This window comes from Rhopalosiphum padi, unplaced genomic scaffold (genome assembly GCF_020882245.1).
Source record: "Rhopalosiphum padi isolate XX-2018 unplaced genomic scaffold, ASM2088224v1 scaffold1, whole genome shotgun sequence".
NCBI lineage: Eukaryota > Metazoa > Arthropoda > Insecta > Hemiptera > Aphididae > Rhopalosiphum > Rhopalosiphum padi.
The window spans coordinates 141,010-167,151 of record NW_026869996.1 but is presented as its reverse complement, the minus strand read 5'-3'; the positions used below and the strand labels follow the sequence as shown (position 1 = coordinate 167,151).

The window sequence follows — 26,142 nt, the reverse complement described above, 5'->3', positions numbered from 1 at the left end:
TTACACTAATATTAATTGACTATCAATTATATTCAATATCCATTACTCGTACTATGCATAAAACTATTATTATTATCAGGATCGTCCAGTCCATTTTCAACGTAGGATGTTGAAACTTTCCCATGTGGTAGAAATGGTAATTCATGTTTCAATATGTCCTGAGTATATCTGGTGTACAGCCATCTAAAAAAAAATAGTAAGTTAAATATGTATAATGGTTGGAGGACAAAACGTCACTACTAGATACCATAAGGAGAACGACAATTTTTATATAACAACTAGTACGTGGACAACACTGAGTAATTCAGAAAAGGAAACTATCAAAACATAAACTAACAGACAAACTTCATTTTTATACAAAATACATGAAAGGAATTTACAATTGAAACTTAAATACAAAAACGAATGTAGAACTGCAAAACATAGATAACAGATGATAATAAATAATAATTATGATAAGCCATAAAAGATAGTACAAATGTACCAGAATGGTTTGTAGAAGGAATTCAAATGTATTATGAGTGTAACTAAAGAATACATTTGTACAACTGAAAATCGCTCCTTTTCAATACGAAAAAATGTTAAGTTGTATTATGCGTCAAAATTAACTTATAAAATCATATTTTATAGTTTTTATGAAGTAAAAATATCAGGTAATATGAAAAAAATGAAAGTTAAAAATTATAAATTAGAATCATTTTCTTGATCTAGTAGTCAAGGATCAAGACATATACTTGTGTTAACTTCGGGCATAAAATATGAACAATTCGTTTATAATATCAAAAATCTTAATTAATAAATAACGAGTAGACTCAAAATCTAAGTAAATACAACGACCCGTCACGATACACAGCAGTACGGTGAACGCCACACAACTATCTAGTTTCGTTCTGAGGCGATTCGGCCGACGGATGTCGTCCCTACTACGGCGACGCTCACGCCCTCTGTTGGTGTATACATTTAATTTTTGACTGTTTTATAAGCAGATTAAAATAGGTATTCATAATATTTCTAAAACTTATCATATAAAATCATGTTTTATAGTGTTTATGAAAAATCTGCTTAAATGAGATGTATGCAAGTTAATAATAATAAATTAGAATCCTTTTAATTATACAGTGGTACAGGTTTCAAGAGATTAACTTGAGAATTGTGTGTTTTATAAGCAGTTCAAAACATAAATAATTAATATACGTCAAAATTATCATACAAAATCATGTTTTATAGCGTTTATGAAGAATCAGCTTACATAATATCTATAGAAGTTAATAATAGTAAATTAGAATCATTTTCTTAATATAGTGGTCCAGGTTTCAAGAGATTAACTTGAGAATTGTGTGTTTTATAAGCAGTTCAAAAAATAAATATATATTATTCGTCAAAATTATCATATAAAATCATGTTTTATAGTGTTTATGAAAAATCTGCTTAAATGAGATGTATACAAGTTAATAATAATAAATTAGAATCATTTTCTGAATATAGTGGTCCAGGTTTCAAGAGATTAACTTGAGAATTGTGTGTTTTATAAGCAGTTCAATACATATATAATTAATATACGTGACAATTATCATATAAAATCATGTTTTATAGTGTTTATGAAAAATCTGCTTAAATGAGATGTATACAAGTTAATAATAATAAATTAGAATCATTTTCTTAATATAGTGGTCCAGGTTTCAAGAGATTAACTTGAGAATTGTGTGTTTTATAAGCAGTTCAAAAAATAAATATATATTATTCGTCAAAAATATCATATAAAATCATGTTTTATAATTTTTATGAAGTACCTGCTTAAATGAGATGTATGCAAGTTAATAATAATAAATTAGAATCATTTTCTTAATATAGTGGTCCAGGTTTCAAGAGATTAACTTGAGAATTGTGTGTTTTATAAGCAGTTCAAAAAATAAATATATATTATTCGTCAAAATTATCATATAAAATCATGTTTTATAGTGTTTATGAAAAATCTGCTTAAATGACATGTATGCAAGTTAATAATAATAAATTAGAATCATTTTCTTAATATAGTGGTCCAGGTTTCAAGAGATTAACTTGAGAATTGTGTGTTTTATAAGCAGTTCAAAAAATAAATATATATTATTCGTCAAAAATATCATATAAAATCATGTTTTATAGTTTTTATGAAGTACCTGCTTAAATGAGATGTATGCAAGTTAATAATAATAAATTAGAATCATTTTCTTAATATAGTGGTCCAGGTTTCAAGAGATTAACTTGAGAATTGTGTGTTTTATTAGCAGTTCAAAAAATAAATATATATTATTCGTCAAAAATATCATATAAAATCATGTTTTATAGTTTTTATGAAGTACCTGCTTAAATGAGATGTATACAAGTTAATAATAATAAATTAGAATCATTTTCTTAATATAGTGGTCCAGGTTTCAAGAGATTAACTTGAGAATTGTGTGTTTTATAAGCAGTTCAATACATATATAATTAATATACGTGAAAATTATCATATAAAATCATGTTTTATAGTGTTTATGAAAAATCTGCTTAAATGAGATGTATACAAGTTAATAATAATAAATTAGAATCATTTTCTTAATATAGTGGTCCAGGTTTCAAGAGATTAACTTGAGAATTGTGTGTTTTATAAGCAGTTCAAAAAATGAATTTTTAATATTCGTCAAAATTATCATATAAAATCATGTTTTATAGCGTTATTGAAGTATCAGCTTAAATGAAATGTATGCTAGTTAATAATGGTAAATTAGAATAATTTTTTTAATCTAATGGTCTGACTTTCATGACACTAACTTGAGAATTCACTGTTTTATAAGCAGTTAAAAATATGAATTTAAAATACGAGTCAAAATAATCATAAAAAAACATGTTTTATAGTGTTTATGAAGTATCAGCTTATATGATATATATGGAAGTTGGTAATGGTAAATAAGAATCATATACTTAATCTAATGGTCTGGATTTCATGACACTAACTTTTTGTTACACTAATATTAATTGACTATCAATTATATTCAATATCCATTACTCGTACTATGCATAAAACTATTATTATTATCAGGATCGTCCAGTCCATTTTCAACGTAGGATGTTGAAACTTTCCCATGTGGTAGAAATGGTAATTCATGTTTCAATATGTCCTGAGTATATCTGGTGTACAGCCATCTAAAAAAAAATAGTAAGTTAAATATGTATAATGGTTGGAGGACAAAACGTCACTACTAGATACCATAAGGAGAACGACAATTTTTATATAACAACTAGTACGTGGACAACACTGAGTAATTCAGAAAAGGAAACTATCAAAACATAAACTAACAGACAAACTTCATTTTTATACAAAATACATGAAAGGAATTTACAATTGAAACTTAAATACAAAAACGAATGTAGAACTGCAAAACATAGATAACAGATGATAATAAATAATAATTATGATAAGCCATAAAAGATAGTACAAATGTACCAGAATGGTTTGTAGAAGGAATTCAAATGTATTATGAGTGTAACTAAAGAATACATTTGTACAACTGAAAATCGCTCCTTTTCAATACGAAAAAATGTTAAGTTGTATTATGCGTCAAAATTAACTTATAAAATCATATTTTATAGTTTTTATGAAGTAAAAATATCAGGTAATATGAAAAAAATGAAAGTTAAAAATTATAAATTAGAATCATTTTCTTGATCTAGTAGTCAAGGATCAAGACATATACTTGTGTTAACTTCGGGCATAAAATATGAACAATTCGTTTATAATATCAAAAATCTTAATTAATAAATAACGAGTAGACTCAAAATCTAAGTAAATACAACGACCCGTCACGATACACAGCAGTACGGTGAACGCCACACAACTATCTAGTTTCGTTCTGAGGCGATTCGGCCGACGGATGTCGTCCCTACTACGGCGACGCTCACGCCCTCTGTTGGTGTATACATTTAATTTTTGACTGTTTTATAAGCAGATTAAAATAGGTATTCATAATATTTCTAAAACTTATCATATAAAATCATGTTTTATAGTGTTTATGAAAAATCTGCTTAAATGAGATGTATGCAAGTTAATAATAATAAATTAGAATCCTTTTAATTATACAGTGGTACAGGTTTCAAGAGATTAACTTGAGAATTGTGTGTTTTATAAGCAGTTCAAAACATAAATAATTAATATACGTCAAAATTATCATACAAAATCATGTTTTATAGCGTTTATGAAGAATCAGCTTACATAATATCTATAGAAGTTAATAATAGTAAATTAGAATCATTTTCTTAATATAGTGGTCCAGGTTTCAAGAGATTAACTTGAGAATTGTGTGTTTTATAAGCAGTTCAAAAAATAAATATATATTATTCGTCAAAATTATCATATAAAATCATGTTTTATAGTGTTTATGAAAAATCTGCTTAAATGAGATGTATACAAGTTAATAATAATAAATTAGAATCATTTTCTGAATATAGTGGTCCAGGTTTCAAGAGATTAACTTGAGAATTGTGTGTTTTATAAGCAGTTCAATACATATATAATTAATATACGTGACAATTATCATATAAAATCATGTTTTATAGTGTTTATGAAAAATCTGCTTAAATGAGATGTATACAAGTTAATAATAATAAATTAGAATCATTTTCTTAATATAGTGGTCCAGGTTTCAAGAGATTAACTTGAGAATTGTGTGTTTTATAAGCAGTTCAAAAAATAAATATATATTATTCGTCAAAAATATCATATAAAATCATGTTTTATAATTTTTATGAAGTACCTGCTTAAATGAGATGTATGCAAGTTAATAATAATAAATTAGAATCATTTTCTTAATATAGTGGTCCAGGTTTCAAGAGATTAACTTGAGAATTGTGTGTTTTATAAGCAGTTCAAAAAATAAATATATATTATTCGTCAAAATTATCATATAAAATCATGTTTTATAGTGTTTATGAAAAATCTGCTTAAATGAGATGTATGCAAGTTAATAATAATAAATTAGAATCATTTTCTTAATATAGTGGTCCAGGTTTCAAGAGATTAACTTGAGAATTGTGTGTTTTATAAGCAGTTCAAAAAATAAATATATATTATTCGTCAAAATTATCATATAAAATCATGTTTTATAGTGTTTATGAAAAATCTGCTTAAATGACATGTATGCAAGTTAATAATAATAAATTAGAATCATTTTCTTAATATAGTGGTCCAGGTTTCAAGAGATTAACTTGAGAATTGTGTGTTTTATAAGCAGTTCAAAAAATAAATATATATTATTCGTCAAAAATATCATATAAAATCATGTTTTATAGTTTTTATGAAGTACCTGCTTAAATGAGATGTATGCAAGTTAATAATAATAAATTAGAATCATTTTCTTAATATAGTGGTCCAGGTTTCAAGAGATTAACTTGAGAATTGTGTGTTTTATTAGCAGTTCAAAAAATAAATATATATTATTCGTCAAAAATATCATATAAAATCATGTTTTATAGTTTTTATGAAGTACCTGCTTAAATGAGATGTATACAAGTTAATAATAATAAATTAGAATCATTTTCTTAATATAGTGGTCCAGGTTTCAAGAGATTAACTTGAGAATTGTGTGTTTTATAAGCAGTTCAATACATATATAATTAATATACGTGAAAATTATCATATAAAATCATGTTTTATAGTGTTTATGAAAAATCTGCTTAAATGAGATGTATACAAGTTAATAATAATAAATTAGAATCATTTTCTTAATATAGTGGTCCAGGTTTCAAGAGATTAACTTGAGAATTGTGTGTTTTATAAGCAGTTCAAAAAATGAATTTTTAATATTCGTCAAAATTATCATATAAAATCATGTTTTATAGCGTTATTGAAGTATCAGCTTAAATGAAATGTATGCTAGTTAATAATGGTAAATTAGAATAATTTTTTTAATCTAATGGTCTGACTTTCATGACACTAACTTGAGAATTCACTGTTTTATAAGCAGTTAAAAATATGAATTTAAAATACGAGTCAAAATAATCATAAAAAAACATGTTTTATAGTGTTTATGAAGTATCAGCTTATATGATATATATGGAAGTTGGTAATGGTAAATAAGAATCATATACTTAATCTAATGGTCTGGATTTCATGACACTAACTTTTTGTTACACTAATATTAATTGACTATCAATTATATTCAATATCCATTACTCGTACTATGCATAAAACTATTATTATTATCAGGATCGTCCAGTCCATTTTCAACGTAGGATGTTGAAACTTTCCCATGTGGTAGAAATGGTAATTCATGTTTCAATATGTCCTGAGTATATCTGGTGTACAGCCATCTAAAAAAAAATAGTAAGTTAAATATGTATAATGGTTGGAGGACAAAACGTCACTACTAGATACCATAAGGAGAACGACAATTTTTATATAACAACTAGTACGTGGACAACACTGAGTAATTCAGAAAAGGAAACTATCAAAACATAAACTAACAGACAAACTTCATTTTTATACAAAATACATGAAAGGAATTTACAATTGAAACTTAAATACAAAAACGAATGTAGAACTGCAAAACATAGATAACAGATGATAATAAATAATAATTATGATAAGCCATAAAAGATAGTACAAATGTACCAGAATGGTTTGTAGAAGGAATTCAAATGTATTATGAGTGTAACTAAAGAATACATTTGTACAACTGAAAATCGCTCCTTTTCAATACGAAAAAATGTTAAGTTGTATTATGCGTCAAAATTAACTTATAAAATCATATTTTATAGTTTTTATGAAGTAAAAATATCAGGTAATATGAAAAAAATGAAAGTTAAAAATTATAAATTAGAATCATTTTCTTGATCTAGTAGTCAAGGATCAAGACATATACTTGTGTTAACTTCGGGCATAAAATATGAACAATTCGTTTATAATATCAAAAATCTTAATTAATAAATAACGAGTAGACTCAAAATCTAAGTAAATACAACGACCCGTCACGATACACAGCAGTACGGTGAACGCCACACAACTATCTAGTTTCGTTCTGAGGCGATTCGGCCGACGGATGTCGTCCCTACTACGGCGACGCTCACGCCCTCTGTTGGTGTATACATTTAATTTTTGACTGTTTTATAAGCAGATTAAAATAGGTATTCATAATATTTCTAAAACTTATCATATAAAATCATGTTTTATAGTGTTTATGAAAAATCTGCTTAAATGAGATGTATGCAAGTTAATAATAATAAATTAGAATCCTTTTAATTATACAGTGGTACAGGTTTCAAGAGATTAACTTGAGAATTGTGTGTTTTATAAGCAGTTCAAAACATAAATAATTAATATACGTCAAAATTATCATACAAAATCATGTTTTATAGTGTTTATGAAGAATCAGCTTACATAATATCTATAGAAGTTAATAATAGTAAATTAGAATCATTTTCTTAATATAGTGGTCCAGGTTTCAAGAGATTAACTTGAGAATTGTGTGTTTTATTAGCAGTTCAAAAAATAAATATATATTATTCGTCAAAAATATCATATAAAATCATGTTTTATAGTTTTTATGAAGTACCTGCTTAAATGAGATGTATACAAGTTAATAATAATAAATTAGAATCATTTTCTTAATATAGTGGTCCAGGTTTCAAGAGATTAACTTGAGAATTGTGTGTTTTATAAGCAGTTCAATACATATATAATTAATATACGTGAAAATTATCATATAAAATCATGTTTTATAGTGTTTATGAAAAATCTGCTTAAATGAGATGTATACAAGTTAATAATAATAAATTAGAATCATTTTCTTAATATAGTGGTCCAGGTTTCAAGAGATTAACTTGAGAATTGTGTGTTTTATAAGCAGTTCAAAAAATGAATTTTTAATATTCGTCAAAATTATCATATAAAATCATGTTTTATAGCGTTATTGAAGTATCAGCTTAAATGAAATGTATGCTAGTTAATAATAATAAATTAGAATCATTTTCTTAATATAGTGGTCCAGGTTTCAAGAGATTAACTTGAGAATTGTGTGTTTTATAAGCAGTTCAATACATATATAATTAATATACGTGAAAATTATCATATAAAATCATGTTTTATAGTGTTTATGAAAAATCTGCTTAAATGAGATGTATACAAGTTAATAATAATAAATTAGAATCATTTTCTTAATATAGTGGTCCAGGTTTCAAGAGATTAACTTGAGAATTGTGTGTTTTATAAGCAGTTCAAAAAATGAATTTTTAATATTCGTCAAAATTATCATATAAAATCATGTTTTATAGCGTTATTGAAGTATCAGCTTAAATGAAATGTATGCTAGTTAATAATGGTAAATTAGAATAATTTTTTTAATCTAATGGTCTGACTTTCATGACACTAACTTGAGAATTCACTGTTTTATAAGCAGTTAAAAATATGAATTTAAAATACGAGTCAAAATAATCATAAAAAAACATGTTTTATAGTGTTTATGAAGTATCAGCTTATATGATATATATGGAAGTTGGTAATGGTAAATAAGAATCATATACTTAATCTAATGGTCTGGATTTCATGACACTAACTTTTTGTTACACTAATATTAATTGACTATCAATTATATTCAATATCCATTACTCGTACTATGCATAAAACTATTATTATTATCAGGATCGTCCAGTCCATTTTCAACGTAGGATGTTGAAACTTTCCCATGTGGTAGAAATGGTAATTCATGTTTCAATATGTCCTGAGTATATCTGGTGTACAGCCATCTAAAAAAAAATAGTAAGTTAAATATGTATAATGGTTGGAGGACAAAACGTCACTACTAGATACCATAAGGAGAACGACAATTTTTATATAACAACTAGTACGTGGACAACACTGAGTAATTCAGAAAAGGAAACTATCAAAACATAAACTAACAGACAAACTTCATTTTTATACAAAATACATGAAAGGAATTTACAATTGAAACTTAAATACAAAAACGAATGTAGAACTGCAAAACATAGATAACAGATGATAATAAATAATAATTATGATAAGCCATAAAAGATAGTACAAATGTACCAGAATGGTTTGTAGAAGGAATTCAAATGTATTATGAGTGTAACTAAAGAATACATTTGTACAACTGAAAATCGCTCCTTTTCAATACGAAAAAATGTTAAGTTGTATTATGCGTCAAAATTAACTTATAAAATCATATTTTATAGTTTTTATGAAGTAAAAATATCAGGTAATATGAAAAAAATGAAAGTTAAAAATTATAAATTAGAATCATTTTCTTGATCTAGTAGTCAAGGATCAAGACATATACTTGTGTTAACTTCGGGCATAAAATATGAACAATTCGTTTATAATATCAAAAATCTTAATTAATAAATAACGAGTAGACTCAAAATCTAAGTAAATACAACGACCCGTCACGATACACAGCAGTACGGTGAACGCCACACAACTATCTAGTTTCGTTCTGAGGCGATTCGGCCGACGGATGTCGTCCCTACTACGGCGACGCTCACGCCCTCTGTTGGTGTATACATTTAATTTTTGACTGTTTTATAAGCAGATTAAAATAGGTATTCATAATATTTCTAAAACTTATCATATAAAATCATGTTTTATAGTGTTTATGAAAAATCTGCTTAAATGAGATGTATGCAAGTTAATAATAATAAATTAGAATCCTTTTAATTATACAGTGGTACAGGTTTCAAGAGATTAACTTGAGAATTGTGTGTTTTATAAGCAGTTCAAAACATAAATAATTAATATACGTCAAAATTATCATACAAAATCATGTTTTATAGCGTTTATGAAGAATCAGCTTACATAATATCTATAGAAGTTAATAATAGTAAATTAGAATCATTTTCTTAATATAGTGGTCCAGGTTTCAAGAGATTAACTTGAGAATTGTGTGTTTTATAAGCAGTTCAAAAAATAAATATATATTATTCGTCAAAATTATCATATAAAATCATGTTTTATAGTGTTTATGAAAAATCTGCTTAAATGAGATGTATACAAGTTAATAATAATAAATTAGAATCATTTTCTGAATATAGTGGTCCAGGTTTCAAGAGATTAACTTGAGAATTGTGTGTTTTATAAGCAGTTCAATACATATATAATTAATATACGTGACAATTATCATATAAAATCATGTTTTATAGTGTTTATGAAAAATCTGCTTAAATGAGATGTATACAAGTTAATAATAATAAATTAGAATCATTTTCTTAATATAGTGGTCCAGGTTTCAAGAGATTAACTTGAGAATTGTGTGTTTTATAAGCAGTTCAAAAAATAAATATATATTATTCGTCAAAAATATCATATAAAATCATGTTTTATAATTTTTATGAAGTACCTGCTTAAATGAGATGTATGCAAGTTAATAATAATAAATTAGAATCATTTTCTTAATATAGTGGTCCAGGTTTCAAGAGATTAACTTGAGAATTGTGTGTTTTATAAGCAGTTCAAAAAATAAATATATATTATTCGTCAAAATTATCATATAAAATCATGTTTTATAGTGTTTATGAAAAATCTGCTTAAATGACATGTATGCAAGTTAATAATAATAAATTAGAATCATTTTCTTAATATAGTGGTCCAGGTTTCAAGAGATTAACTTGAGAATTGTGTGTTTTATAAGCAGTTCAAAAAATAAATATATATTATTCGTCAAAAATATCATATAAAATCATGTTTTATAGTTTTTATGAAGTACCTGCTTAAATGAGATGTATGCAAGTTAATAATAATAAATTAGAATCATTTTCTTAATATAGTGGTCCAGGTTTCAAGAGATTAACTTGAGAATTGTGTGTTTTATTAGCAGTTCAAAAAATAAATATATATTATTCGTCAAAAATATCATATAAAATCATGTTTTATAGTTTTTATGAAGTACCTGCTTAAATGAGATGTATACAAGTTAATAATAATAAATTAGAATCATTTTCTTAATATAGTGGTCCAGGTTTCAAGAGATTAACTTGAGAATTGTGTGTTTTATAAGCAGTTCAATACATATATAATTAATATACGTGAAAATTATCATATAAAATCATGTTTTATAGTGTTTATGAAAAATCTGCTTAAATGAGATGTATACAAGTTAATAATAATAAATTAGAATCATTTTCTTAATATAGTGGTCCAGGTTTCAAGAGATTAACTTGAGAATTGTGTGTTTTATAAGCAGTTCAAAAAATGAATTTTTAATATTCGTCAAAATTATCATATAAAATCATGTTTTATAGCGTTATTGAAGTATCAGCTTAAATGAAATGTATGCTAGTTAATAATGGTAAATTAGAATAATTTTTTTAATCTAATGGTCTGACTTTCATGACACTAACTTGAGAATTCACTGTTTTATAAGCAGTTAAAAATATGAATTTAAAATACGAGTCAAAATAATCATAAAAAAACATGTTTTATAGTGTTTATGAAGTATCAGCTTATATGATATATATGGAAGTTGGTAATGGTAAATAAGAATCATATACTTAATCTAATGGTCTGGATTTCATGACACTAACTTTTTGTTACACTAATATTAATTGACTATCAATTATATTCAATATCCATTACTCGTACTATGCATAAAACTATTATTATTATCAGGATCGTCCAGTCCATTTTCAACGTAGGATGTTGAAACTTTCCCATGTGGTAGAAATGGTAATTCATGTTTCAATATGTCCTGAGTATATCTGGTGTACAGCCATCTAAAAAAAAATAGTAAGTTAAATATGTATAATGGTTGGAGGACAAAACGTCACTACTAGATACCATAAGGAGAACGACAATTTTTATATAACAACTAGTACGTGGACAACACTGAGTAATTCAGAAAAGGAAACTATCAAAACATAAACTAACAGACAAACTTCATTTTTATACAAAATACATGAAAGGAATTTACAATTGAAACTTAAATACAAAAACGAATGTAGAACTGCAAAACATAGATAACAGATGATAATAAATAATAATTATGATAAGCCATAAAAGATAGTACAAATGTACCAGAATGGTTTGTAGAAGGAATTCAAATGTATTATGAGTGTAACTAAAGAATACATTTGTACAACTGAAAATCGCTCCTTTTCAATACGAAAAAATGTTAAGTTGTATTATGCGTCAAAATTAACTTATAAAATCATATTTTATAGTTTTTATGAAGTAAAAATATCAGGTAATATGAAAAAAATGAAAGTTAAAAATTATAAATTAGAATCATTTTCTTGATCTAGTAGTCAAGGATCAAGACATATACTTGTGTTAACTTCGGGCATAAAATATGAACAATTCGTTTATAATATCAAAAATCTTAATTAATAAATAACGAGTAGACTCAAAATCTAAGTAAATACAACGACCCGTCACGATACACAGCAGTACGGTGAACGCCACACAACTATCTAGTTTCGTTCTGAGGCGATTCGGCCGACGGATGTCGTCCCTACTACGGCGACGCTCACGCCCTCTGTTGGTGTATACATTTAATTTTTGACTGTTTTATAAGCAGATTAAAATAGGTATTCATAATATTTCTAAAACTTATCATATAAAATCATGTTTTATAGTGTTTATGAAAAATCTGCTTAAATGAGATGTATGCAAGTTAATAATAATAAATTAGAATCCTTTTAATTATACAGTGGTACAGGTTTCAAGAGATTAACTTGAGAATTGTGTGTTTTATAAGCAGTTCAAAACATAAATAATTAATATACGTCAAAATTATCATACAAAATCATGTTTTATAGCGTTTATGAAGAATCAGCTTACATAATATCTATAGAAGTTAATAATAGTAAATTAGAATCATTTTCTTAATATAGTGGTCCAGGTTTCAAGAGATTAACTTGAGAATTGTGTGTTTTATAAGCAGTTCAAAAAATAAATATATATTATTCGTCAAAATTATCATATAAAATCATGTTTTATAGTGTTTATGAAAAATCTGCTTAAATGAGATGTATACAAGTTAATAATAATAAATTAGAATCATTTTCTGAATATAGTGGTCCAGGTTTCAAGAGATTAACTTGAGAATTGTGTGTTTTATAAGCAGTTCAATACATATATAATTAATATACGTGACAATTATCATATAAAATCATGTTTTATAGTGTTTATGAAAAATCTGCTTAAATGAGATGTATACAAGTTAATAATAATAAATTAGAATCATTTTCTTAATATAGTGGTCCAGGTTTCAAGAGATTAACTTGAGAATTGTGTGTTTTATAAGCAGTTCAAAAAATAAATATATATTATTCGTCAAAAATATCATATAAAATCATGTTTTATAATTTTTATGAAGTACCTGCTTAAATGAGATGTATGCAAGTTAATAATAATAAATTAGAATCATTTTCTTAATATAGTGGTCCAGGTTTCAAGAGATTAACTTGAGAATTGTGTGTTTTATAAGCAGTTCAAAAAATAAATATATATTATTCGTCAAAATTATCATATAAAATCATGTTTTATAGTGTTTATGAAAAATCTGCTTAAATGACATGTATGCAAGTTAATAATAATAAATTAGAATCATTTTCTTAATATAGTGGTCCAGGTTTCAAGAGATTAACTTGAGAATTGTGTGTTTTATAAGCAGTTCAAAAAATAAATATATATTATTCGTCAAAAATATCATATAAAATCATGTTTTATAGTTTTTATGAAGTACCTGCTTAAATGAGATGTATGCAAGTTAATAATAATAAATTAGAATCATTTTCTTAATATAGTGGTCCAGGTTTCAAGAGATTAACTTGAGAATTGTGTGTTTTATTAGCAGTTCAAAAAATAAATATATATTATTCGTCAAAAATATCATATAAAATCATGTTTTATAGTTTTTATGAAGTACCTGCTTAAATGAGATGTATACAAGTTAATAATAATAAATTAGAATCATTTTCTTAATATAGTGGTCCAGGTTTCAAGAGATTAACTTGAGAATTGTGTGTTTTATAAGCAGTTCAATACATATATAATTAATATACGTGAAAATTATCATATAAAATCATGTTTTATAGTGTTTATGAAAAATCTGCTTAAATGAGATGTATACAAGTTAATAATAATAAATTAGAATCATTTTCTTAATATAGTGGTCCAGGTTTCAAGAGATTAACTTGAGAATTGTGTGTTTTATAAGCAGTTCAAAAAATGAATTTTTAATATTCGTCAAAATTATCATATAAAATCATGTTTTATAGCGTTATTGAAGTATCAGCTTAAATGAAATGTATGCTAGTTAATAATGGTAAATTAGAATAATTTTTTTAATCTAATGGTCTGACTTTCATGACACTAACTTGAGAATTCACTGTTTTATAAGCAGTTAAAAATATGAATTTAAAATACGAGTCAAAATAATCATAAAAAAACATGTTTTATAGTGTTTATGAAGTATCAGCTTATATGATATATATGGAAGTTGGTAATGGTAAATAAGAATCATATACTTAATCTAATGGTCTGGATTTCATGACACTAACTTTTTGTTACACTAATATTAATTGACTATCAATTATATTCAATATCCATTACTCGTACTATGCATAAAACTATTATTATTATCAGGATCGTCCAGTCCATTTTCAACGTAGGATGTTGAAACTTTCCCATGTGGTAGAAATGGTAATTCATGTTTCAATATGTCCTGAGTATATCTGGTGTACAGCCATCTAAAAAAAAATAGTAAGTTAAATATGTATAATGGTTGGAGGACAAAACGTCACTACTAGATACCATAAGGAGAACGACAATTTTTATATAACAACTAGTACGTGGACAACACTGAGTAATTCAGAAAAGGAAACTATCAAAACATAAACTAACAGACAAACTTCATTTTTATACAAAATACATGAAAGGAATTTACAATTGAAACTTAAATACAAAAACGAATGTAGAACTGCAAAACATAGATAACAGATGATAATAAATAATAATTATGATAAGCCATAAAAGATAGTACAAATGTACCAGAATGGTTTGTAGAAGGAATTCAAATGTATTATGAGTGTAACTAAAGAATACATTTGTACAACTGAAAATCGCTCCTTTTCAATACGAAAAAATGTTAAGTTGTATTATGCGTCAAAATTAACTTATAAAATCATATTTTATAGTTTTTATGAAGTAAAAATATCAGGTAATATGAAAAAAATGAAAGTTAAAAATTATAAATTAGAATCATTTTCTTGATCTAGTAGTCAAGGATCAAGACATATACTTGTGTTAACTTCGGGCATAAAATATGAACAATTCGTTTATAATATCAAAAATCTTAATTAATAAATAACGAGTAGACTCAAAATCTAAGTAAATACAACGACCCGTCACGATACACAGCAGTACGGTGAACGCCACACAACTATCTAGTTTCGTTCTGAGGCGATTCGGCCGACGGATGTCGTCCCTACTACGGCGACGCTCACGCCCTCTGTTGGTGTATACATTTAATTTTTGACTGTTTTATAAGCAGATTAAAATAGGTATTCATAATATTTCTAAAACTTATCATATAAAATCATGTTTTATAGTGTTTATGAAAAATCTGCTTAAATGAGATGTATGCAAGTTAATAATAATAAATTAGAATCCTTTTAATTATACAGTGGTACAGGTTTCAAGAGATTAACTTGAGAATTGTGTGTTTTATAAGCAGTTCAAAACATAAATAATTAATATACGTCAAAATTATCATACAAAATCATGTTTTATAGTGTTTATGAAGAATCAGCTTACATAATATCTATAGAAGTTAATAATAGTAAATTAGAATCATTTTCTTAATATAGTGGTCCAGGTTTCAAGAGATTAACTTGAGAATTGTGTGTTTTATAAGCAGTTCAAAAAATAAATATATATTATTCGTCAAAATTATCATATAAAATCATGTTTTATAGTGTTTATGAAAAATCTGCTTAAATGAGATGTATACAAGTTAATAATAATAAATTAGAATCATTTTCTGAATATAGTGGTCCAGGTTTCAAGAGATTAACTTGAGAATTGTGTGTTTTATAAGCAGTTCAATACATATATAATTAATATACGTGACAATTATCATATAAAATCATGTTTTATAGTGTTTATGAAAAATCTGCTTAAATGAGATGTATACAAGTTAATAATAATAAATTAGAATCATTTTCTTAATATAGTGGTCCAGGTTTCAAGAGATTAACTTGAGAATTGTGTGTTTTATAAGCAGTTCAAAAAATAAATATATATTATTCGTCAAAAATATCATATAAAATCATGTTTTATAATTTTTATGAAGTACCTGCTTAAATGAGATGTATGCAAGTTAATAATAATAAATTAGAATCATTTTCTTAATATAGTGGTCCAGGTTTCAAGAGATTAACTTGAGAATTGTGTGTTTTATAAGCAGTTCAAAAAATAAATATATATTATTCGTCAAAATTATCATATAAAATCATGTTTTATAGTGTTTATGAAAAATCTGCTTAAATGACATGTATGCAAGTTAATAATAATAAATTAGAATCATTTTCTTAATATAGTGGTCCAGGTTTCAAGAGATTAACTTGAGAATTGTGTGTTTTATAAGCAGTTCAAAAAATAAATATATATTATTCGTCAAAAATATCATATAAAATCATGTTTTATAGTTTTTATGAAGTACCTGCTTAAATGAGATGTATGCAAGTTAATAATAATAAATTAGAATCATTTTCTTAATATAGTGGTCCAGGTTTCAAGAGATTAACTTGAGAATTGTGTGTTTTATTAGCAGTTCAAAAAATAAATATATATTATTCGTCAAAAATATCATATAAAATCATGTTTTATAGTTTTTATGAAGTACCTGCTTAAATGAGATGTATACAAGTTAATAATAATAAATTAGAATCATTTTCTTAATATAGTGGTCCAGGTTTCAAGAGATTAACTTGAGAATTGTGTGTTTTATAAGCAGTTCAATACATATATAATTAATATACGTGAAAATTATCATATAAAATCATGTTTTATAGTGTTTATGAAAAATCTGCTTAAATGAGATGTATACAAGTTAATAATAATAAATTAGAATCATTTTCTTAATATAGTGGTCCAGGTTTCAAGAGATTAACTTGAGAATTGTGTGTTTTATAAGCAGTTCAAAAAATGAATTTTTAATATTCGTCAAAATTATCATATAAAATCATGTTTTATAGCGTTATTGAAGTATCAGCTTAAATGAAATGTATGCTAGTTAATAATGGTAAATTAGAATAATTTTTTTAATCTAATGGTCTGACTTTCATGACACTAACTTGAGAATTCACTGTTTTATAAGCAGTTAAAAATATGAATTTAAAATACGAGTCAAAATAATCATAAAAAAACATGTTTTATAGTGTTTATGAAGTATCAGCTTATATGATATATATGGAAGTTGGTAATGGTAAATAAGAATCATATACTTAATCTAATGGTCTGGATTTCATGACACTAACTTTTTGTTACACTAATATTAATTGACTATCAATTATATTCAATATCCATTACTCGTACTATGCATAAAACTATTATTATTATCAGGATCGTCCAGTCCATTTTCAACGTAGGATGTTGAAACTTTCCCATGTGGTAGAAATGGTAATTCATGATTCAATATGTCCTGAGTATATCTGGTGTACAGCCATCTAAAAAAAAATAGTAAGTTAAATATGTATAATGGTTGGAGGACAAAACGTCACTACTAGATACCATAAGGAGAACGACAATTTTTATATAACAACTAGTACGTGGACAACACTGAGTAATTCAGAAAAGGAAACTATCAAAACATAAACTAACAGACAAACTTCATTTTTATACAAAATACATGAAAGGAATTTACAATTGAAACTTAAATACAAAAACGAATGTAGAACTGCAAAACATAGATAACAGATGATAATAAATAATAATTATGATAAGCCATAAAAGATAGTACAAATGTACCAGAATGGTTTGTAGAAGGAATTCAAATGTATTATGAGTGTAACTAAAGAATACATTTGTACAACTGAAAATCGCTCCTTTTCAATACGAAAAAATGTTAAGTTGTATTATGCGTCAAAATTAACTTATAAAATCATATTTTATAGTTTTTATGAAGTAAAAATATCAGGTAATATGAAAAAAATGAAAGTTAAAAATTATAAATTAGAATCATTTTCTTGATCTAGTAGTCAAGGATCAAGACATATACTTGTGTTAACTTCGGGCATAAAATATGAACAATTCGTTTATAATATCAAAAATCTTAATTAATAAATAACGAGTAGACTCAAAATCTAAGTAAATACAACGACCCGTCACGATACACAGCAGTACGGTGAACGCCACACAACTATCTAGTTTCGTTCTGAGGCGATTCGGCCGACGGATGTCGTCCCTACTACGGCGACGCTCACGCCCTCTGTTGGTGTATACATTTAATTTTTGACTGTTTTATAAGCAGATTAAAATAGGTATTCATAATATTTCTAAAACTTATCATATAAAATCATGTTTTATAGTGTTTATGAAAAATCTGCTTAAATGAGATGTATGCAAGTTAATAATAATAAATTAGAATCCTTTTAATTATACAGTGGTACAGGTTTCAAGAGATTAACTTGAGAATTGTGTGTTTTATAAGCAGTTCAAAACATAAATAATTAATATACGTCAAAATTATCATACAAAATCATGTTTTATAGTGTTTATGAAGAATCAGCTTACATAATATCTATAGAAGTTAATAATAGTAAATTAGAATCATTTTCTTAATATAGTGGTCCAGGTTTCAAGAGATTAACTTGAGAATTGTGTGTTTTATAAGCAGTTCAAAAAATAAATATATATTATTCGTCAAAATTATCATATAAAATCATGTTTTATAGTGTTTATGAAAAATCTGCTTAAATGAGATGTATACAAGTTAATAATAATAAATTAGAATCATTTTCTGAATATAGTGGTCCAGGTTTCAAGAGATTAACTTGAGAATTGTGTGTTTTATAAGCAGTTCAATACATATATAATTAATATACGTGACAATTATCATATAAAATCATGTTTTATAGTGTTTATGAAAAATCTGCTTAAATGAGATGTATACAAGTTAATAATAATAAATTAGAATCATTTTCTTAATATAGTGGTCCAGGTTTCAAGAGATTAACTTGAGAATTGTGTGTTTTATAAGCAGTTCAAAAAATAAATATATATTATTCGTCAAAATTATCATATAAAATCATGTTTTATAGTGTTTATGAAAAATCTGCTTAAATGACATGTATGCAAGTTAATAATAATAAATTAGAATCATTTTCTTAATATAGTGGTCCAGGTTTCAAGAGATTAACTTGAGAATTGTGTGTTTTATAAGCAGTTCAAAAAATAAATATATATTATTCGTCAAAAATATCATATAAAATCATGTTTTATAGTTTTTATGAAGTACCTGCTTAAATGAGATGTATGCAAGTTAATAATAATAAATTAGAATCATTTTCTTAATATAGTGGTCCAGGTTTCAAGAGATTAACTTGAGAATTGTGTGTTTTATTAGCAGTTCAAAAAATAAATATATATTATTCGTCAAAAATATCATATAAAATCATGTTTTATAGTTTTTATGAAGTACCTGCTTAAATGAGATGTATACAAGTTAATAATAATAAATTAGAATCATTTTCTTAATATAGTGGTCCAGGTTTCAAGAGATTAACTTGAGAATTGTGTGTTTTATAAGCAGTTCAATACATATATAATTAATATACGTGAAAATTATCATATAAAATCATGTTTTATAGTGTTTATGAAAAATCTGCTTAAATGAGATGTATACAAGTTAATAATAATAAATTAGAATCATTTTCTTAATATAGTGGTCCAGGTTTCAAGAGATTAACTTGAGAATTGTGTGTTTTATAAGCAGTTCAAAAAATGAATTTTTAATATTCGTCAAAATTATCATATAAAATCATGTTTTATAGCGTTATTGAAGTATCAGCTTAAATGAAATGTATGCTAGTTAATAATGGTAAATTAGAATAATTTTTTTAATCTAATGGTCTGACTTTCATGACACTAACTTGAGAATTCACTGTTTTATAAGCAGTTAAAAATATGAATTTAAAATACGAGTCAAAATAATCATAAAAAAACATGTTTTATAGTGTTTATGAAGTATCAGCTTATATGATATATATGGAAGTTGGTAATGGTAAATAAGAATCATATACTTAATCTAATGGTCTGGATTTCATGACACTAACTTTTTGTTACACTAATATTAATTGACTATCAATTATATTCAATATCCATTACTCGTACTATGCATAAAACTATTATTATTATCAGGATCGTCCAGTCCATTTTCAACGTAGGATGTTGAAACTTTCCCATGTGGTAGAAATGGTAATTCATGTTTCAATATGTCCTGAGTATATCTGGTGTACAGCCATCTAAAAAAAAATAGTAAGTTAAATATGTATAATGGTTGGAGGACAAAACGTCACTACTAGATACCATAAGGAGAACGACAATTTTTATATAACAACTAGTACGTGGACAACACTGAGTAATTCAGAAAAGGAAACTATCAAAACATAAACTAACAGACAAACTTCATTTTTATACAAAATACATGAAAGGAATTTACAATTGAAACTTAAATACAAAAACGAATGTAGAACTGCAAAACATAGATAACAGATGATAATAAATAATAATTATGATAAGCCATAAAAGATAGTACAAATGTACCAGAATGGTTTGTAGAAGGAATTCAAATGTATTATGAGTGTAACTAAAGAATACATTTGTACAACTGAAAATCGCTCCTTTTCAATACGAAAAAATGTTAAGTTGTATTATGCGTCAAAATTAACTTATAAAATCATATTTTATAGTTTTTATGAAGTAAAAATATCAGGTAATATGAAAAAAATGAAAGTTAAAAATTATAAATTAGAATCATTTTCTTGATCTAGTAGTCAAGGATCAAGACATATACTTGTGTTAACTTCGGGCATAAAATATGAACAATTCGTTTATAATATCAAAAATCTTAATTAATAAATAACGAGTAGACTCAAAATCTAAGTAAATACAACGACCCGTCACGATACACAGCAGTACGGTGAACGCCACACAACTATCTAGTTTCGTTCTGAGGCGATTCGGCCGACGGATGTCGTCCCTACTACGGCGACGCTCACGCCCTCTGTTGGTGTATACATTTAATTTTTGACTGTTTTATAAGCAGATTAAAATAGGTATTCATAATATTTCTAAAACTTATCATATAAAATCATGTTTTATAGTGTTTATGAAAAATCTGCTTAAATGAGATGTATGCAAGTTAATAATAATAAATTAGAATCCTTTTAATTATACAGTGGTACAGGTTTCAAGAGATTAACTTGAGAATTGTGTGTTTTATAAGCAGTTCAAAACATAAATAATTAATATACGTCAAAATTATCATACAAAATCATGTTTTATAGTGTTTATGAAGAATCAGCTTACATAATATCTATAGAAGTTAATAATAGTAAATTAGAATCATTTTCTTAATATAGTGGTCCAGGTTTCAAGAGATTAACTTGAGAATTGTGTGTTTTATAAGCAGTTCAAAAAATAAATATATATTATTCGTCAAAATTATCATATAAAATCATGTTTTATAGTGTTTATGAAAAATCTGCTTAAATGAGATGTATACAAGTTAATAATAATAAATTAGAATCATTTTCTTAATATAGTGGTCCAGGTTTCAAGAGATTAACTTGAGAATTGTGTGTTTTATTAGCAGTTCAAAAAATAAATATATATTATTCGTCAAAAATATCATATAAAATCATGTTTTATAGTTTTTATGAAGTACCTGCTTAAATGAGATGTATACAAGTTAATAATAATAAATTAGAATCATTTTCTTAATATAGTGGTCCAGGTTTCAAGAGATTAACTTGAGAATTGTGTGTTTTATAAGCAGTTCAATACATATATAATTAATATACGTGAAAATTATCATATAAAATCATGTTTTATAGTGTTTATGAAAAATCTGCTTAAATGAGATGTATACAAGTTAATAATAATAAATTAGAATCATTTTCTTAATATAGTGGTCCAGGTTTCAAGAGATTAACTTGAGAATTGTGTGTTTTATAAGCAGTTCAAAAAATGAATTTTTAATATTCGTCAAAATTATCATATAAAATCATGTTTTATAGCGTTATTGAAGTATCAGCTTAAATGAAATGTATGCTAGTTAATAATGGTAAATTAGAATAATTTTTTTAATCTAATGGTCTGACTTTCATGACACTAACTTGAGAATTCACTGTTTTATAAGCAGTTAAAAATATGAATTTAAAATACGAGTCAAAATAATCATAAAAAAACATGTTTTATAGTGTTTATGAAGTATCAGCTTATATGATATATATGGAAGTTGGTAATGGTAAATAAGAATCATATACTTAATCTAATGGTCTGGATTTCATGACACTAACTTTTTGTTACACTAATATTAATTGACTATCAATTATATTCAATATCCATTACTCGTACTATGCATAAAACTATTATTATTATCAGGATCGTCCAGTCCATTTTCAACGTAGGATGTTGAAACTTTCCCATGTGGTAGAAATGGTAATTCATGTTTCAATATGTCCTGAGTATATCTGGTGTACAGCCATCTAAAAAAAAATAGTAAGTTAAATATGTATAATGGTTGGAGGACAAAACGTCACTACTAGATACCATAAGGAGAACGACAATTTTTATATAACAACTAGTACGTGGACAACACTGAGTAATTCAGAAAAGGAAACTATCAAAACATAAACTAACAGACAAACTTCATTTTTATACAAAATACATGAAAGGAATTTACAATTGAAACTTAAATACAAAAACGAATGTAGAACTGCAAAACATAGATAACAGATGATAATAAATAATAATTATGATAAGCCATAAAAGATAGTACAAATGTACCAGAATGGTTTGTAGAAGGAATTCAAATGTATTATGAGTGTAACTAAAGAATACATTTGTACAACTGAAAATCGCTCCTTTTCAATACGAAAAAATGTTAAGTTGTATTATGCGTCAAAATTAACTTATAAAATCATATTTTATAGTTTTTATGAAGTAAAAATATCAGGTAATATGAAAAAAATGAAAGTTAAAAATTATAAATTAGAATCATTTTCTTGATCTAGTAGTCAAGGATCAAGACATATACTTGTGTTAACTTCGGGCATAAAATATGAACAATTCGTTTATAATATCAAAAATCTTAATTAATAAATAACGAGTAGACTCAAAATCTAAGTAAATACAACGACCCGTCACGATACACAGCAGTACGGTGAACGCCACACAACTATCTAGTTTCGTTCTGAGGCGATTCGGCCGACGGATGTCGTCCCTACTACGGCGACGCTCACGCCCTCTGTTGGTGTATACATTTAATTTTTGACTGTTTTATAAGCAGATTAAAATAGGTATTCATAATATTTCTAAAACTTATCATATAAAATCATGTTTTATAGTGTTTATGAAAAATCTGCTTAAATGAGATGTATGCAAGTTAATAATAATAAATTAGAATCCTTTTAATTATACAGTGGTACAGGTTTCAAGAGATTAACTTGAGAATTGTGTGTTTTATAAGCAGTTCAAAACATAAATAATTAATATACGTCAAAATTATCATACAAAATCATGTTTTATAGTGTTTATGAAGAATCAGCTTACATAATATCTATAGAAGTTAATAATAGTAAATTAGAATCATTTTCTTAATATAGTGGTCCAGGTTTCAAGAGATTAACTTGAGAATTGTGTGTTTTATAAGCAGTTCAAAAAATAAATATATATTATTCGTCAAAATTATCATATAAAATCATGTTTTATAGTGTTTATGAAAAATCTGCTTAAATGAGATGTATACAAGTTAATAATAATAAATTAGAATCATTTTCTGAATATAGTGGTCCAGGTTTCAAGAGATTAACTTGAGAATTGTGTGTTTTATAAGCAGTTCAATACATATATAATTAATATACGTGACAATTATCATATAAAATCATGTTTTATAGTGTTTATGAAAAATCTGCTTAAATGAGATGTATACAAGTTAATAATAATAAATTAGAATCATTTTCTTAATATAGTGGTCCAGGTTTCAAGAGATTAACTTGAGAATTGTGTGTTTTATAAGCAGTTCAAAAAATAAATATATATTATTCGTCAAAAATATCATATAAAATCATGTTTTATAATTTTTATGAAGTACCTGCTTAAATGAGATGTATGCAAGTTAATAATAATAAATTAGAATCATTTTCTTAATATAGTGGTCCAGGTTTCAAGAGATTAACTTGAGAATTGTGTGTTTTATAAGCAGTTCAAAAAATAAATATATATTATTCGTCAAAATTATCATATAAAATCATGTTTTATAGTGTTTATGAAAAATCTGCTTAAATGACATGTATGCAAGTTAATAATAATAAATTAGAATCATTTTCTTAATATAGTGGTCCAGGTTTCAAGAGATTAACTTGAGAATTGTGTGTTTTATAAGCAGTTCAAAAAATAAATATATATTATTCGTCAAAAATATCATATAAAATCATGTTTTATAGTTTTTATGAAGTACCTGCTTAAATGAGATGTATGCAAGTTAATAATAATAAATTAGAATCATTTTCTTAATATAGTGGTCCAGGTTTCAAGAGATTAACTTGAGAATTGTGTGTTTTATTAGCAGTTCAAAAAATAAATATATATTATTCGTCAAAAATATCATATAAAATCATGTTTTATAGTTTTTATGAAGTACCTGCTTAAATGAGATGTATACAAGTTAATAATAATAAATTAGAATCATTTTCTTAATATAGTGGTCCAGGTTTCAAGAGATTAACTTGAGAATTGTGTGTTTTATAAGCAGTTCAATACATATATAATTAATATACGTGAAAATTATCATATAAAATCATGTTTTATAGTGTTTATGAAAAATCTGCTTAAATGAGATGTATACAAGTTAATAATAATAAATTAGAATCATTTTCTTAATATAGTGGTCCAGGTTTCAAGAGATTAACTTGAGAATTGTGTGTTTTATAAGCAGTTCAAAAAATGAATTTTTAATATTCGTCAAAATTATCATATAAAATCATGTTTTATAGCGTTATTGAAGTATCAGCTTAAATGAAATGTATGCTAGTTAATAATGGTAAATTAGAATAATTTTTTTAATCTAATGGTCTGACTTTCATGACACTAACTTGAGAATTCACTGTTTTATAAGCAGTTAAAAATATGAATTTAAAATACGAGTCAAAATAATCATAAAAAAACATGTTTTATAGTGTTTATGAAGTATCAGCTTATATGATATATATGGAAGTTGGTAATGGTAAATAAGAATCATATACTTAATCTAATGGTCTGGATTTCATGACACTAACTTTTTGTTACACTAATATTAATTGACTATCAATTATATTCAATATCCATTACTCGTACTATGCATAAAACTATTATTATTATCAGGATCGTCCAGTCCATTTTCAACGTAGGATGTTGAAACTTTCCCATGTGGTAGAAATGGTAATTCATGATTCAATATGTCCTGAGTATATCTGGTGTACAGCCATCTAAAAAAAAATAGTAAGTTAAATATGTATAATGGTTGGAGGACAAAACGTCACTACTAGATACCATAAGGAGAACGACAATTTTTATATAACAACTAGTACGTGGACAACACTGAGTAATTCAGAAAAGGAAACTATCAAAACATAAACTAACAGACAAACTTCATTTTTATACAAAATACATGAAAGGAATTTACAATTGAAACTTAAATACAAAAACGAATGTAGAACTGCAAAACATAGATAACAGATGATAATAAATAATAATTATGATAAGCCATAAAAGATAGTACAAATGTACCAGAATGGTTTGTAGAAGGAATTCAAATGTATTATGAGTGTAACTAAAGAATACATTTGTACAACTGAAAATCGCTCCTTTTCAATACGAAAAAATGTTAAGTTGTATTATGCGTCAAAATTAACTTA

General features: G+C 25.5%; 1 long non-coding RNA gene across 10 annotated transcripts; it reads right to left on the bottom strand.

The window, feature by feature from the left end:
* On the bottom strand, window positions 1–25,803 carry LOC132931288 (uncharacterized). Of its 10 annotated transcripts, none has more exons than XR_009662431.1 (10): window positions 25,583–25,803; window positions 22,604–22,734; window positions 20,299–20,487; window positions 17,503–17,691; window positions 14,582–14,712; window positions 11,545–11,733; window positions 8,624–8,754; window positions 6,136–6,324; window positions 2,974–3,162; window positions 1–183 (listed from the first exon to the last, which is right to left on the bottom strand). It is a non-coding gene; the product is annotated as an uncharacterized LOC132931288 (long non-coding RNA). The 10 variants fall into 10 exon arrangements; XR_009662430.1 differs by having other exon boundaries at window positions 3,032–3,162; window positions 8,566–8,754; window positions 25,583–25,802; XR_009662428.1 differs by having other exon boundaries at window positions 3,032–3,162; window positions 25,525–25,800.
* Between the last annotated feature and the right edge of the window lie 339 nt (window positions 25,804–26,142).